This window comes from Doryrhamphus excisus, chromosome 2 (assembly GCF_030265055.1).
Source record: "Doryrhamphus excisus isolate RoL2022-K1 chromosome 2, RoL_Dexc_1.0, whole genome shotgun sequence".
Classification (NCBI taxonomy): domain Eukaryota; kingdom Metazoa; phylum Chordata; class Actinopteri; order Syngnathiformes; family Syngnathidae; genus Doryrhamphus; species Doryrhamphus excisus.
Genome location: NC_080467.1, coordinates 22130225 through 22144939, shown reverse-complemented (window position 1 = coordinate 22144939; position 14715 = coordinate 22130225). Strand labels below are relative to the sequence as shown.

At 44.3% G+C, this 14715-nt stretch overlaps 1 non-coding gene and 1 pseudogene across 1 annotated transcript; one reads left to right on the top strand and one right to left on the bottom strand.

The window, feature by feature from the left end:
* Positions 1–9736: 9736 nt before the first annotated feature.
* Positions 9737–9916, top strand: LOC131124137 (U2 spliceosomal RNA; annotated as a pseudogene).
* Positions 9917–10990: 1074 nt separating this feature from the next.
* LOC131124124 (U1 spliceosomal RNA) lies at positions 10991–11154 on the bottom strand. The gene has a single exon (XR_009128801.1). It is a non-coding gene; the product is annotated as a U1 spliceosomal RNA (small nuclear RNA).
* Between the last annotated feature and the right edge of the window lie 3561 nt (positions 11155–14715).

Here is a 14715-nt window from a genome sequence, read left to right as displayed (position 1 = left end):
AATAGACCCTGTCTATTTAAGCATCCATGTGAAGCGTTCCCCTCACCGCCTGCTGGTGTACTGCCCTTCACAGGACCTGGAATGGAGCGTTACATTTACGGCCCTCCACCCAGTAAAATTAGCGCAATAGACCCTGTCTATTGTTAAGCATCCAAGTGAAGCGTTTCCCTCACCGCGCTCGGTGTACTGCCCTTCACTGGACCCGAATGGAGCGTTACATTTACGGCCCTCCACCCAGTTGGGTACGCCGACCCTTAGTGGTCCCGGACCACGCAGTATACTGGAACAAACACCGGTTTTCTCAAAACTTCACAATAATGTCACAAAACACACACTATGTCAACACACCTGCTAGCGTAATAATATTCTCAGACACACAGACACAATGCTACCAGGTTTCCACCAAATTTGTTATTGACCAATAGCAGAATTTGAATAAACAGGTTTCTGCTTACCTTATTATTTGTAGAGGCGCGCCGGTAGTGGAAGCCCAGAGCATCGAACTGCAGCCTAAAGTAAGACCCAACCACACAACACAACTCCCCCTCCAACCACGTTGGGCGCCAATTGTTGGAATTTGACCACCTGTTCTTAGGTCAGTGATTCCTGTGGGTGTCGTGTTGGAGGCAAGAGATGACAACAAACTTGTCAGTTATATGGTTTACTCTCAGACCAGTCAGATTACACGGAGCTCCGGGCCCATAAGTCTTCCCCTAACACCTGCAGAGACGTAGGCTTTACTTACAGGTCGGAACAAATGAGTACAGCTAACTGTCCCTGCCCGGCTTTTATTATGCTAAGAAATGTCGGTAGATCTCTGGCGCATCACAGGTGGCCCCCCTCTTCTCCTCGGCCGACGTCTTCTCACCAACGCAGGACGGGCGGGGTGGAGCGATGGAGCCAGCCGTTATCGACAGGCCATGGCTGCCGACGTCATGCTCTCCCGTTATCTGTTGTTAGTCAAAATTGTGGATGTGTAGTAGAGCTCCGGAACTGTATGTGCCTGAAAGTGATTATGTGTCCTGTGATTTGCCCAAGGCTGCTTGGTTGTACTTGATTAAATGTAGTGCATAGTTATATGAGTGAGACACAAGAAATAGGAGACAAACATACATGAGACACAAAGAATAGGAGACAAACGTACATGAGACACAAAGAATAGGAGACAAACATATATGAGATGCAAAGAATAGGAGACAAACATATATGAAACGCAAAGAATAGGAGACAAACATATATGAAATCCTTCAATGTCCAGGTGTCTTAAAGTGTTTGTCTTCAACTTTTGTGGTAGATGCTGTCCGTATGGCATCAACGATGTGGTAAACATGATGTGTATGATTTGAGATGTTAGATTGCCGAATCATGTTGAAGTCCTTGTGCCTCTTTTGATGGTTTGCTGTTGTTCTATCGTGTTGTATTCAATCAGTCAGTCAGCCAGCCAGTCCTCTTGATTGAAGCACTCGTTCTTAGGTTGCCGGAGCTTGCGGTGCAAACTCGTGAACTCCATCCAAACACGCAGTTGAGACGGTTGAGTGCGTCATGGACATTTCTTTTGTTCTGGTTGTAGTTGTAGTCCTCTAGTGTTTCTGCCTTGACCGATCTGTGTGCAGGTCTCTCATTTGACCACGCTGACAGTGGAGTCTTCCCTCTGCTGGAACTCCAACACGTCCTCTCCATGGCCCCCAGGGCCAACAGATGTCAGGTCACTCGACACCCACCAAGAACATAGAAAGAAATTAATGAGCAACACAACATTTTACATCTACGTCATACATGTCAGATGTGTTCTCTACACATGACTAATCTCGAGAACAGTAGGCAACCTAAGAGCAGTAGGCAACCATCATGTAGTGTCTGACTGAATACGACACTTTGTTCATATTTTGGCCATTGACGCCGATTGTAAATGAGCCTTAAAATTTTCTAATCGTCAGGAGAAAGCCAGCGTAAGCATGAGGAGAACATGAAACTCCACACAGAAAGGTTCTCTAACCTTCTTGCTGTGAGACAGCAGTGCTAACCACTCTGCCATCATGCCACCAACATCTATTTTAACTTTAATTTTAACATCCAGCTCTGCATTTAAGTTTTTGCCAAACAACACAAGGTTTCACTGAATTTAAACCAACACACCATCTGGTCTGAATTTGCATTAAGATGGACATTGTCACACTGTAGTAGTGTTCCTTGGTCACAGCTGGAAATTTGGGTTTCAATGAACCATTTGCTCTCATTAGCATGACCATTGGCACTATGGAAGGCAAAGTACCAAATACAGTAATATAGTCAAGAAAAAAACAAGATACAGTAACTTACCAAAATCTTCAGTGTGTTGTACAATCCATGGAGTGTCAATGCCACTGCTGATCACTGATCATTATCAACCTCTAATGTTGGAACTCATACCAACCTTTGTTTGACTCTCCAAAACCAATTCTAGCAATATATATATATATATATATATATATATATATATATATATATATATATATATATATATATATATATATATATATATATATATATATATATATATATATATATATATATATATATATATATATATATATATATCATGTCCAATTGTTAACAATGATTACTCAACAAAATGACAATCTCCCCCCTTTTGACACATGTACTTCCCATGTGTCAACTTCCAAAAGCATTGGCAGTTCCCTGTAAAATCAAATGATGGTTATCTGAAAACAGTAATCTGTGAAGCTGGACACATCAAACAAAAGTTCAACAATTCAAACTGTGGATCCTGAAGAAGTGTCCTGTGGAACAAACTGAAGTTAAAATGATGACACACCCTGCTCGGTGTGTGAATGACTTCAAGTGTTACAGTGTTAATGTTAGTACATGTTAGTACTGTTAAACAGTTTTCAACAAAAAAAATGTCACGTTTCGGCCACATATGACATTTGTCTTCTCCTCCTCCAAGAGAGTGTGCTTTCCTAAAGTGGAACAATGAAGGTTAGGCTGGAATAGTTCATAGTAGTTGATGTCTCGCCACAACACAAGAACAACCCTGAAAGAACAATCACATTTAAATTTCAGTCAATTTAAATTTTAGTCACAGTCCACTGTCCCCCATGAAGAACCCTGCTGTCGGTGTGTCGCACTCATAGTCGTCATGTCAGGATGTCATTTGCAACACTTAAAAGGTCCAAATTCCTTTGAAAGTCGGATTTTTCATAATAGCTAATTTTTAGATGAAGGTTCTGCATACTCTGAATGAACTATACATTTTAGCAGATTTAATTTATGCCTATTGATGCTAAAAGAGCAACAGCCTAATATGTTCTTCGCATGCGTCTATTAGTAAACTAATCATTGGGTTTGTTCTGTATTGCAATACATTTGTTTCCCTTTCCCAAAGTGATGGTCAGAGATGGCTTCAGCCTCACATTCACTCTCACACAGACAAACAAGACAACACAACAATGAAAAACCAGCTGGACAGTCCTTTCTGAGTGTCGAAAACACTTTTCAAAAAATCCAATTGCGGACTGTAATAAATTAACAAATTGTTTTTGCATTCCCAATCGAATGTAAAAAAGCCCACATTATTCCATTTGTCACTGTGTCTCTTTTAGATAGAGACCCATGAGGAATGGAATCATTGACGTAAAAAAAAGTGCCTGAGTAACCCAAATGTGCATCAAGGCAGCACTTAATATATATTTGAAAATATGAATAAAAAATATAAATATTTGTGAGATAAACATTTCCCTAACAGCTATCCCTATGTCAATATCTTTTATCAAATTTCTCATCACCATAGAAAGGTATGATGTGCATTGAAGACCTTGAAGAGCATCAATTTGCATTAATTGTGTGTGTGTGTGTGTGTGTGTGTGTGTGCGCGCGTGCGTGCGTGCGTGTGAGAAAGTACATTCTTAACCTCCTCCACCAGTTAAGCACTCATGTCACCAGTTTGCATGTTCCTTTGATATGCATACAGCTGATTGGCATCTTGCTTCACCAAAGTGTGAACATCAGGGTCACTTTTTACACCTTCACCTCCATCTGAATTAGAAAATAAGCCATTTGGTCCTTTGCACCATATGCCAACAAATTTAATTTTGAATTTGAATTTTCTCTTAAACAGAAAATCCAATGGTGACTTGTCTTTGGTCCACTTCACCTGACTGGCCAACAAAGTTAACATAATTGCCATTCAACTTTGGAGAGGTTAGGAATTTGTCACTCTTAGTGAGTGTGTTTCATCAGAGTCGAAAAGAAAAGAAATAACCTTGCCATATTTTGGATACTACGTCTTCTTATAGCATATTCTAAAAGAGAGAAGTAGATCATATTCTACATAGTTATCAGCAAGAGGGGCTGATTTAAGCCAAGACTCTAAACAAAAGGAAGAAAAGGACAGAGCATATGGATGTGTATGTGTGTGTGTGTTACTGTCAACTTCAGTATCATCCTTGGCATCAGATGAGTCAGAGTAGCCATGATGCCATCACGCCCCACCTCCTTGCTTCCTTCTACCATGTTTGTTAAGAAAGTCCTCCATCAAGTCTTTGGTCCAAAGTCTCCTTTTGCTGCACATGCCAGGGTCATATTGCTGTCCCAGTCTCTTCTCTGGATGTCCTCCTTGCAGGTGGCCATTTGTTGCCACCCATGGATTCTGGTACATGGCTTGTCCTGCATCAAAGGTGTGATCCATCCGGTCAAAAGTGTGATCCATCCAGTTCTAATTCAGCCACATTCCGTTTTAGTGGCTGGTGATGTGATTGTCGTCACCGTGAACACCATGTCAGCAAACGTCTTCAGAACTCCTCAGTCGTCAGGGAAAGTGGGACAACTTCACTAAACACAAGCAGGGCTGTTATGGCCTCCCCACACACCTTCCTTACACCATTCATGGTCTCCACCGTCAGTTACAGGATACTTCCTAAGCATCCGTTTGGATACGAGTGACTGCATGTCTGGAAGGGATCGTTTGCAGTTAGAACACAGCTCATGTGATGGATCTTCTTCAGGTCTTGGTGAAGATGAAACTGGACATAATGGCATGGCTGATGATATTGGACTCATTGTGCATGTTGTTGTATCAGGACGTTGTTGTCAGGTTGTTGGCAGAGCAAGGGTGGAGGTGTGCGATCAAGATTATGGTCCACTCTGAGACACTGAGGCACTGTAGGAGAAAGAGAAGGAAGACCTATTCTGAGAAGTCTTGTCTGTTCTTTTCATGTCAGTGTGTGTTGCAGATCTTGCCCATGTAACGATCATCATTGCAAGTCTTAGTTGCAAGCAGTGCTCTCTGCTCTCAATGGTTTTTAGCCTTTTTCATTTTTTTTTCCCAAAGAATCCATGCCCTAAACAAAATTCTTGAATGCTCTTTGATTTTCTCTCAAATAATTACTTTTCTTTTAAACAATGCAATGTGATGTTTTCCCTTATCATCATTTTTCCCAAAAAAAATCTCACTTATTTTTGTTTTGTTCTATTTTGTTTAACTCACTTTCCCTTGTTCATATAAAACTCACTCCTCTTTTTCTCAAAAGTTGATTTACAAAGTGACTGCTGTAGTCTAATTCTGTTTCATTGAAAATATATTGCATGCAGATTAGATGAATAGCATGTTAAACTGTGATCAGTACCTGTTAACCACTAGTAGAAGGTCAGGACATAGCATCCTGTGCTGCGTCTCGTGTTATCTTTGCAGAGATCATTGTGGGAGAACCAAAAAGCCAGGATGGTCTCAGGCATTTATGGCCATTCACTCATTGGAAAACTAACTCAGGAGGTAATAAAGATAATGGGGTGAAGGAGCAAGTATCTGGTCCAGGAACAGGATCCTGGTCCATCTCATACACATAATCCCTACTCCATCCCATCTGAAGCCAATCTACAACAGCTCTGGGATGCAAGAATCAGGGCTGACCTTCCTTCACTTTTATTTAGCTCAATAAAGTCCATGTGTATTACTTGAAATTAATATTGTGGTTTTGGAAATTGGCCACACCTCGGTCACAAGTTGTCCTGGATGTTGCGTTTTGCACACGTTAAAAACGCTCTACAAAAATTATTTTTTGAATGCGATTTTTTTAAATACGAATTAAAGTGGGTGTTAATAGTGTGACACATCCCTCCTGTTGAGACATGTGTAACACCATGGCTCAAAATATCAGCCCACCTTTACACTTTTTTGGCAAGATTGGTTTCTTATCTGGCGACATATAAACATTTTTATCCAGGGTTGCTTTATTCCTAATTCTTCATTTGGTGCTGAGGCTCCCACTGGCTGTTCCAATTGTTGCCTCAACACGTTGTAAGGACCTGAATATTCATTATCTTCCTGCCTGTGAAACATTACGGGTTTTTCTTTCTCTTCACTTTCCTTTTCTTTCTGTTCACTTTCCTTTTCTTTTTGTTTTTTTTTCTTTTTGCTGTCTCTCCTCCTGTTTTTTCTTCTCTTCTCTCTCCTGCCTTGCCCTTCTTTCACCTTCCTCTCGCTGTCCTGCTATTTTCATCCAGACTCGTGTCTGCTCATAACCTTCCTTTTTCATTTTCTTCTCGTTTTGCTTACATTTCTTTTTTATGTTTTGTTGTAACTCCCTAATACATCCCGTAGATAATTTTCCGTTGAATTTGTACCGTTTTATCCAATAATATAGGGGGTCTACTGCTTTTTCAACTATCTTCCAATCCTTACACGGGAGTTCTTCAAGGACCTTTGTTTTTCTTTACTTTGTCCCTTCCCCATTTTGAACTAAATTTGGACCCAGTGGTTCTTAACACCTGTCGTGTTCTAACACTGGGGTTATTTTCAACAAGATGGTGATCAACAACCTTTTGTGGTAAAATTCTCTTCAACCTTTTCAGGTGGAATTTTCTTGCCTACAAGCATCCACAAAGGCTCACCATTTGTTTCTTGTTGGTTTGGTATAAAACACAGTTACCTAGTGGTAATTGTATTTTCATTCATACATTCACACTTTCACACTTCGCGCGTCTCGTTTTTCCAGACTAGAGGACTCCGCCGTCCTTCACAGAATTTAACGTAGTTTATTTCAACTAGAGGAGTCTGTCCTCCCACGGAATTTAACTGTCTGACCTGATGGAGTCTAGAACTGTCAGGGTTTTATTCTTCTTCGCCTAACTCTCTCCCTATCTTGGCCCACCAAGATCTATTTCATGTCGACTTTCATTCACACTCTTTTTATTAAAATTCGTACTCACAGTCTCTTTGTCCTTGGATTTCCCGTCAACCGTCGGATCCCAGCCCGAGAGGGAGGAACCAGTCCCGGAAAGGGTCATTTTGCCGTGGCCACGGACTTGTCTGGGATCTCACTCACACGCTGGAATCGTCAGGTATCTTGGGTTCCGGCTCGAAGGACCATGTAAATGTCAGGTTTAATCACCAAACATCTGTAAAGCAACCTGCTCAAAGAGGACAAAGAGACTGGGATAGTTTTACTTGCAAGGAGAGTGATTGAAGTCCGCTCAGTAACAACCTCCAAATCAACTCTGAAACAGCCTTCACTCTCTTGCCTTTTATTTAGGAATGCCCTAGGTCACAGGAAGTCTCAACTGCTACGGGGGAAGGGTGTCCTGACTATCCAGTTGAGACCATTTAAAAACAAACCACTATCTTTATCATACACGCATTCTTCTGCTCGTGGTTGACTGCTTGAGCAATCAACTGTCCCCTTCTGCTGATGCCACATCCTGCAATAAAAGCAAGTCATGCATACATACACAGAGAACAAAGCTATACCTATCTTACCAACTTGTAGCTAGAAAGGCAACAGTTAGACCAGCAAATTGGATAACTTACCTACAGCAGTTCCAACATCATACTTGGTACATGTGATCATGGCCCCGCCCTGAAGGTCCCCGTAGGTCACTTCCTGATTTCGTCGCAGCGCCACCTATTGGCGACAGGCTAAAGGCGTGTGATCTACATGAGGCCTTTTCTGGCAGGAGATTCATCAGATGAACATCAAGGTCACAAGGTCACTGCCTGACAGCCTGGTGAAGCCTGTTGATGGACCATGATGCAGGAAAAGCGAACGTGGTGGGCGTGGCCTGGCGGCGAATGCTCAGGCCTCGCCGTTTACAAAGAAAGGGTCATCATTCGCCCGCAGAAGGTCGCATGTGCTTGAAAACTCATAAGGGGGGTCAGATTCCAGGCCTGAGGGCCCTGGTGGGGCCTCCATTTGAAACCAAGCCAAATTGACTCACTAGCGCCACCTACAAGTTTTAAAATCATTATCCCTCGCCTCCCGTTGCACGTATGGGCATGATTTTCGGAGGAGACATCACTCGTGACAGGACGCACAAAAAAGTCTCAAGAACCCATGTTCAAAACACAGCGCCACCAACTGGTGGAAATGTATATCACCTGTAACTTCCTTCCACATGGTCGGATCGTCTCCAAATTTTTTTGGGTGGGTTCGGTCGCCCTCCAGTCTGTGACTGTGTGTGTATATAGACTCTATAGCGCCACAACTGGTGGAAATGTATATCAGCTGTAACTTCCTTCCACATGGTCGGATCTGCCCCAAATTTTTTCTGGTGGTTTGGGGTACCCTCTGGTCTATAACAGTGTGTGTACATACACTATAGCGCCACCAACTGGTGGAAATGTATATCAGCTGTTACTTCCTTCCACATGGTCGCATCGGCCCCAAATTTTTTCTGGTGGTTTGGGGTACCCTCTGGTCTATGACTGTGTGTGTACATAGACTGTATAGCGCCACCAACTGGTGGAAATGTATATCTGCCGTAACTTTCTCCCACATGGTCGGATCTGCCCGAATTTTTTTCTGGTGGTTCGGGGTACCCTCTGGTCTATGACAGTGTGTGTACATACGCTATAGCGCCTCCAACTGGTGGAAATGTATATCTGCTGTAACTTCCTGATTCATGGTCAGATTGTCTTGAAATTTTTTTTTGATGTGTTGGGTCAATCTCTGGTCTGTTATACTGTGTGTAATAGACTGTATAGCGCCACCAACTGGTGAAAATGTATAGCTGTCGTAACTTCCGTCAACATGGTCGGATCGGTCCCAAATTTTTTCTGGTGGTTTGGGGTACCCTCTGGTCTAAGACTGTGTGTGTACATAGACTCTATAGCACCACCAACTGGTGGAAATGTATATCAGCTGTAACTTCCTTCCACATGGTCGGATCGGTCCCAAATTTGTTTTGCTGGGTTGGGTCACCCTCCACTCTGTGAATGGGTGTGTATATAGACTCTATAGCGCCACCAACTGGTGAAAATGTTTATCTGCCGTAACTTCCTTCCACATGGTCGGATCGGTCCCAAATTTTTTCTGGTGGTCTGGGGTACCCTCTGGTCTATGACTGTGTGTGTACATAGACTCTATAGCGCCACCAACTGGTGGAAATGTATATAGCCGTAACTTCCTTCCACATGGTCGGATCGTCTCTAAATTTTTTTTGGTCGGTCGGGTCACCCTCCACTCTTTGAATCTGCGTGTCCATAGACTCTATAGCGCCACCGACTGGTGTAATGTATATCTGCCGTAACTTCCTCCCACATGGTCGGATCTTCCCAATTTTTTTCTGGTGGTTCAGGGCGGCCATTTGGGGGAGGATGTAGGGGTCGTATCTCGACGAACTCCTCCTAGGGGGTTTGACCGAATGAGTCCATTGTAGCATCAACAGACACTAGACGGATGGCCCACGTTAAATTGTGAAGGATTTTGGGCTGCTACTGAGGATGTGGGCGTGGCACGCCACCAAACTTTTACTTTATCCTTAACTTTTACCTGTTCTTATCAGTTTAATATCTGATATGTCCCCCAACAGGGGACTAAATATTAAATTGCTTTTTGGAACAGGGAGCTGCATTTGGGGCTTGCGCCATCCGCTCCACGCATCGACCTGGTATTGCAGCGCTTCCAGGAACGGTGCACTTCTCCTTCTTGTGTAAACAGCAACAGCAGACTCTGACAGGGTGCATCGTGTGGATGGTTCTGAAAGAAATGCACTGAACGTGCTCACGTTTGGTGCCCCCCTGAGCAGTAATTCTGCAGAGGAAATGGCTCCTGGTAGCGGGGCACTGTGTCTGCGCACTCCGTGGACCCCACTTCCCTCGCAGCAGCCGGTCTCCAGAGGGTGTCAGCCACTTTTTGTCAGCCTTGCCTCCTGCAGTCTCCCTGATGCTCAGGTTTCGTGCGCGCTTCCCGGGGCCCTGTGAGTGTCGCATTGATCAACTGCTGGATGGAATCTGACACGATGATCTTGTCTGGTGGAGGCCTTCCGAGTTTCCTCCACAAACCAGTGGCATAAGGGGCTTTTCCGTCTTCCGTTTGGCTTCTCAGGGTCGGGTTTGGTGGCCCTTTGTGTGTTGGCTATGACAAAAAAAGGAAAAAAAAAAACACGTGGGATAGCCACAGGCGGTCAGAGCCTGTAAATTGTGCGTCTGCCCCCTCGGTGAGTGAGTGACCCGGTATTTTCTGCTCTCTTGTTTGCGCTTCTGACAGCTTCTGGCTCGGGTTCCAGTGGGCGAAGGGACTCAAAGTGCAGGAGCTGGCCTGTGCGGGTAGGTTTACCATGAACCACAATGTTGTGGCTTCCATCTTGGGTGTCGCTGCTTGCCTTCCTTGGACATAAAGATCCCAAGCAGTTGCCTCTGCGGCTGGGAAGGCCGCTGAGAGCGACAACACAATTGGAGCCGCTTCCGCTTGAGTTGGACGGTCGTTTCTGACGGCCACCTCGTCCACTGTGGCCAGTGGTTCCGGTGTGCTGGTAAAGTGGAGGCGCTTGGCCGACGCCCCTTTCTCTGCCTGGTTGCTGTTTTTCATTGAGGTTTCCTGACTGAGAGCAGATCGGCCTCTCGGCTGGTTGGTTGGTTGTCTCCCGCGGACGGGCAGACCTTTCCAGCAAGCGTTGGTAGTGCTGGCCTGGTCGTTTCTTGCTCGAGTCCGGCTGCACTCGCAAGCCAAGGAGCTCGGCACGGCGCTGCACCTGCCTCTTGTTTTAAACACGGGATCAGGGGAGAGCGCGAACGCAGTCCCCCACTATCACAAATTATGCAGTCGAGATTCCCACATTTGGGGAATTCGCAGAGGTCAGCTCAGCCCATGTGCAATGGCTGAGCCTCGCCCTGGGTGAACCACCTTCTTGATCACGGTATCTCCCCTGCCAGGTAAGTATGAATTGGACCGGTCTCGCCCGGAGGAGTCTCTCGCGCATGCCACATGCTAAGTGGTGGTCTCATCAGGTCGCCCGCAACAAGCCCAGCCACTGGACCTGTGTCCAAATTCAGAGAACGTACTCTGGTTGTCTCAAGGAGTCGGTCTGTGTGGCTCTCGTGTGACTTCATTCTGAGCAAAGGCAGCGGCAGCAAGTGGCTTAGTGCAGTTGCTGCAGACGTTCAATGGGGAGACTGGAGTACTGACTCCACGTGCCTAGTCACACCATGTAACATGAGAGGCCAATATGTTTAACCCTGACACGTGTAGACATGCGAGGTCGTCATGAGTCAGTGGGTTGTCAGGTTCAAACTCCTGTGACACTTGTAAAAAAAACACTTAAATGCAGAAATACAGAAGAGACAGACAACAATATTCAAAGTTACTCGCAGCGAGGACAGTGAAACCACATACCCAGTGGCATGCCGCTCCACTGTGAATATGCAGTTCACGCCCCTCTCGTTTTATTCTCTTTCAGGGGTCCCCTACGGCATGGTCGTGCAACACTGGGGGGAGGCAGTTGTACAAGCTGTGTTTGTTTGTCTATGTGTGTGTGTGTGTGTGTATGTGAGAGTAATTACTCTCATTGTTTTACGAGTTCTTTTCTTGACACATTCTTGCAGGATTAACGTGAACATCTGCAGGGTCGCTGTTGGCGCTTCCAGGCACCTCCAGGACCTGGGGCTCGCTGGGGGTCTCTGATCAGGGTCACGGGCACATTTCTTCTTCAGCACATTCAAACACTTTCTATTGTCTAAGCGAATGGATATAAGGGTGATAACTGACGCTATGTTTGTTCCGTCTACATTTTATTCGAACATGCGTGCAACCGGTCCTTTAGCTTGTCATGCCGGAAGTGCCCTCCTCCCCTACGAGCGCCCATCGGCATCGCTTCTCGGCCTTTTGGCTAAGACTGCGGTCACCTCCATTGGGTGGAGAATTGTATGCTTCAGGTGCATAGAATTCTGCCAACATTCGGGAGGAAATTTCCTACGCTTTTCAGTGTATTTTAACTTTTCTTATTCCCGCAGCAGTGCAAGGTAAGTTTTATTTTTTGTATTTATTGCTTTTTTAAGTATTTATTTGTTTTAAAACTCTCATTGAGCAAGAAAATTTCAGTTGGTGGTGCCTCCACCATGTCGGCCAGCTATGCCGGTATGCGGAGGCACCACAGTGTGCGTTTCACATATAAGGAAATGGAGGTTGAGTCACTGGGACTGTCCAGATTGGATTTTTCCAGAAAAATCATCCAACAAATCCTTCAATTTAAACCTGATGACCTCAACTGCATTTTGGCACTGCCTTACAACAAAGGCTATGATGTAAGTTTCCAGTCTGCTGCAACTTTGAGAGAATTTTGGACGCGTTATGAAGATGTGAAATCCCAATTGCCTGTGTTCAACGTTGAAAAACTGACTGACAATGCGGCTAAAACCGTTATTGTTAGAATGTTTAATGAGACAGTGACTGCAGATGACATTTGCTTTTGGCTGGGAAGATATTGCACGATTAAAGGCCAGGCTATGAAGGTGAGAGGTCTGTGGAAACTGAACTGCTCCCTGCTGGAAGATCAAGATTTGGTCAACCAGTACAGGGAGCGGTTCAGGGACTGGCAGACCCTTCAAGACTTGCATGAGTCACGAACACAGTGGTGGGAAATGGTGAAGGCAAGGACCCGGACCTTTTTTTAAAAAAGCAGGGCGAAAAAAACGTAATAAAGAAAAGAGATGCATGCTGGGACTGCAAAAACGTTTACAACGTTATTTTTACTTAACACAAAAAGGGCTGAATTTTAATGAAGAAATCAAACAGGTAAAAAATGAAATGGCTGCCTTAGCGGAAATTAAAAGTAAAGGGGTGCTTCTAAGGAGTAAGGAAAAAGAAATTGAAGAAGGAGAAAAATGTACCCGGTACTTCTTTAAAAAGATTATGAGCAAAGCAGGAGGTATTTTTAAATTAAAAAACAAAGACGGGTACATGGTGGAGACAAAAAATGAGATAAATGAAACGGTAGAATTATTCTACCAAGAACTATATGAAATCAAAAATACAAACCCAGAGGCCATCTCAAGAGCACTAGATTTTATGGAAAAAACAGTGGATGAAAACATAGTTTTAACACAGGATTTTAGTCACGAAGAGTTAAATAAATGTATCAGGGCTTTTAAGAAAGGGAAGTCCCCCAGGGAGGATGGACTTCCCTTGGAATTTTATTTAACTTTTTGGGACATTTTAGCACCAGACTTACTCACTGTTTTTAATGAATTTGACCAAAGTAGCCGACTACCTGACAGTTTTAGAGTAGGGATAGTGACACTCCTTTACAAAACTAAAGCCAAGACCGACTTGAAAAACTGGAGACCGATCACCCTTTTAAACTCTGACTGTAAACTTTTTAGCAAACTTTTAGCCACACGTATGACCATGGTTTTAGACGACTTGATCAACCCGGATCAAACCTGTGCCATCCCTGGGAGGAAGATCACAGACAGCCTCATGCTGATCCGTGACACCATCTGTCTTGCGAGAGACAGAAATATTCGGCTAGTAGTACTAGATTTAGACTTTGAGAAAGCCTTTGATCGGGTCTCGCACCAGTACCTTTTTAGGGTACTGCAAAAAGTGGGTTTTCCAAAAAGGTTCCTAGCGTGGGTGGGACTGCTGTACCAGGATATTACCAGCAAATTTGTGGTTAACGGGAATCTGACAAAAGCAGTTAAAATCAACTGTGGCGTCCGTCAGGGATGTCCGTTATCTGCCCTCCTGTATATTTTATGTATAGAACACCTGGCACAGATTTTGAGAAGGGACAAATGGATCAACGGGGTGACTATTCCAGGGGGACTGACGACAAAATGCATTTTATACATGGACGATTTTAACATTTTATGCACAAATATGTCATCAGTTAACAGAACACTGGACCTGACTGACTGACTAAAGGTCACTGGTTCAATCCCATGTTTCAGCACAGTCCCTCCAGTTTGAGAAGGCCTTTGCTGAAAGGAGTATCACTAAATTGGCAAGCAATTTAACCACTGGTCTTTTGGGGCAGTCATGGTGTCAGGACGCCTGTGACCACGATGGATCATCCGAAATCCCACTAAGTAGTTGTGAGCCCGAAGGGCCACAATGGGTCTTCCTAAATAAAGCTAACACAGGTTCAAACTAACCGGTTCAAATTCTGCCGACAACGTGCAGTTTTGGGGGCACTTGTGGTGTCAGGACGTCTGTGACAATGGAGATCCAGGTGAAATTGCCTGGATCTTCATGGTTGCTGACTGAATTGGCAGTTTCCCTTGCATTTCAACTGAAAAAAAACGGTATAATCGGCGAAGTTCTTTGCAAGTTGTTGTGGCCGAGTGGTTAAGGCGATGTCTTGGGAAAGTCTATTCCAGGGTGCTGGAGAGAAGGGTACAACTGTTGGTCGAACCTCTGCTACAAGAGGTCCAATGTGGTTTTCGTCCTGGTCGCGGAACACTAGACCAGCTCTTGTGACAAGTTGTTGTGGCCGAGTGGTTAA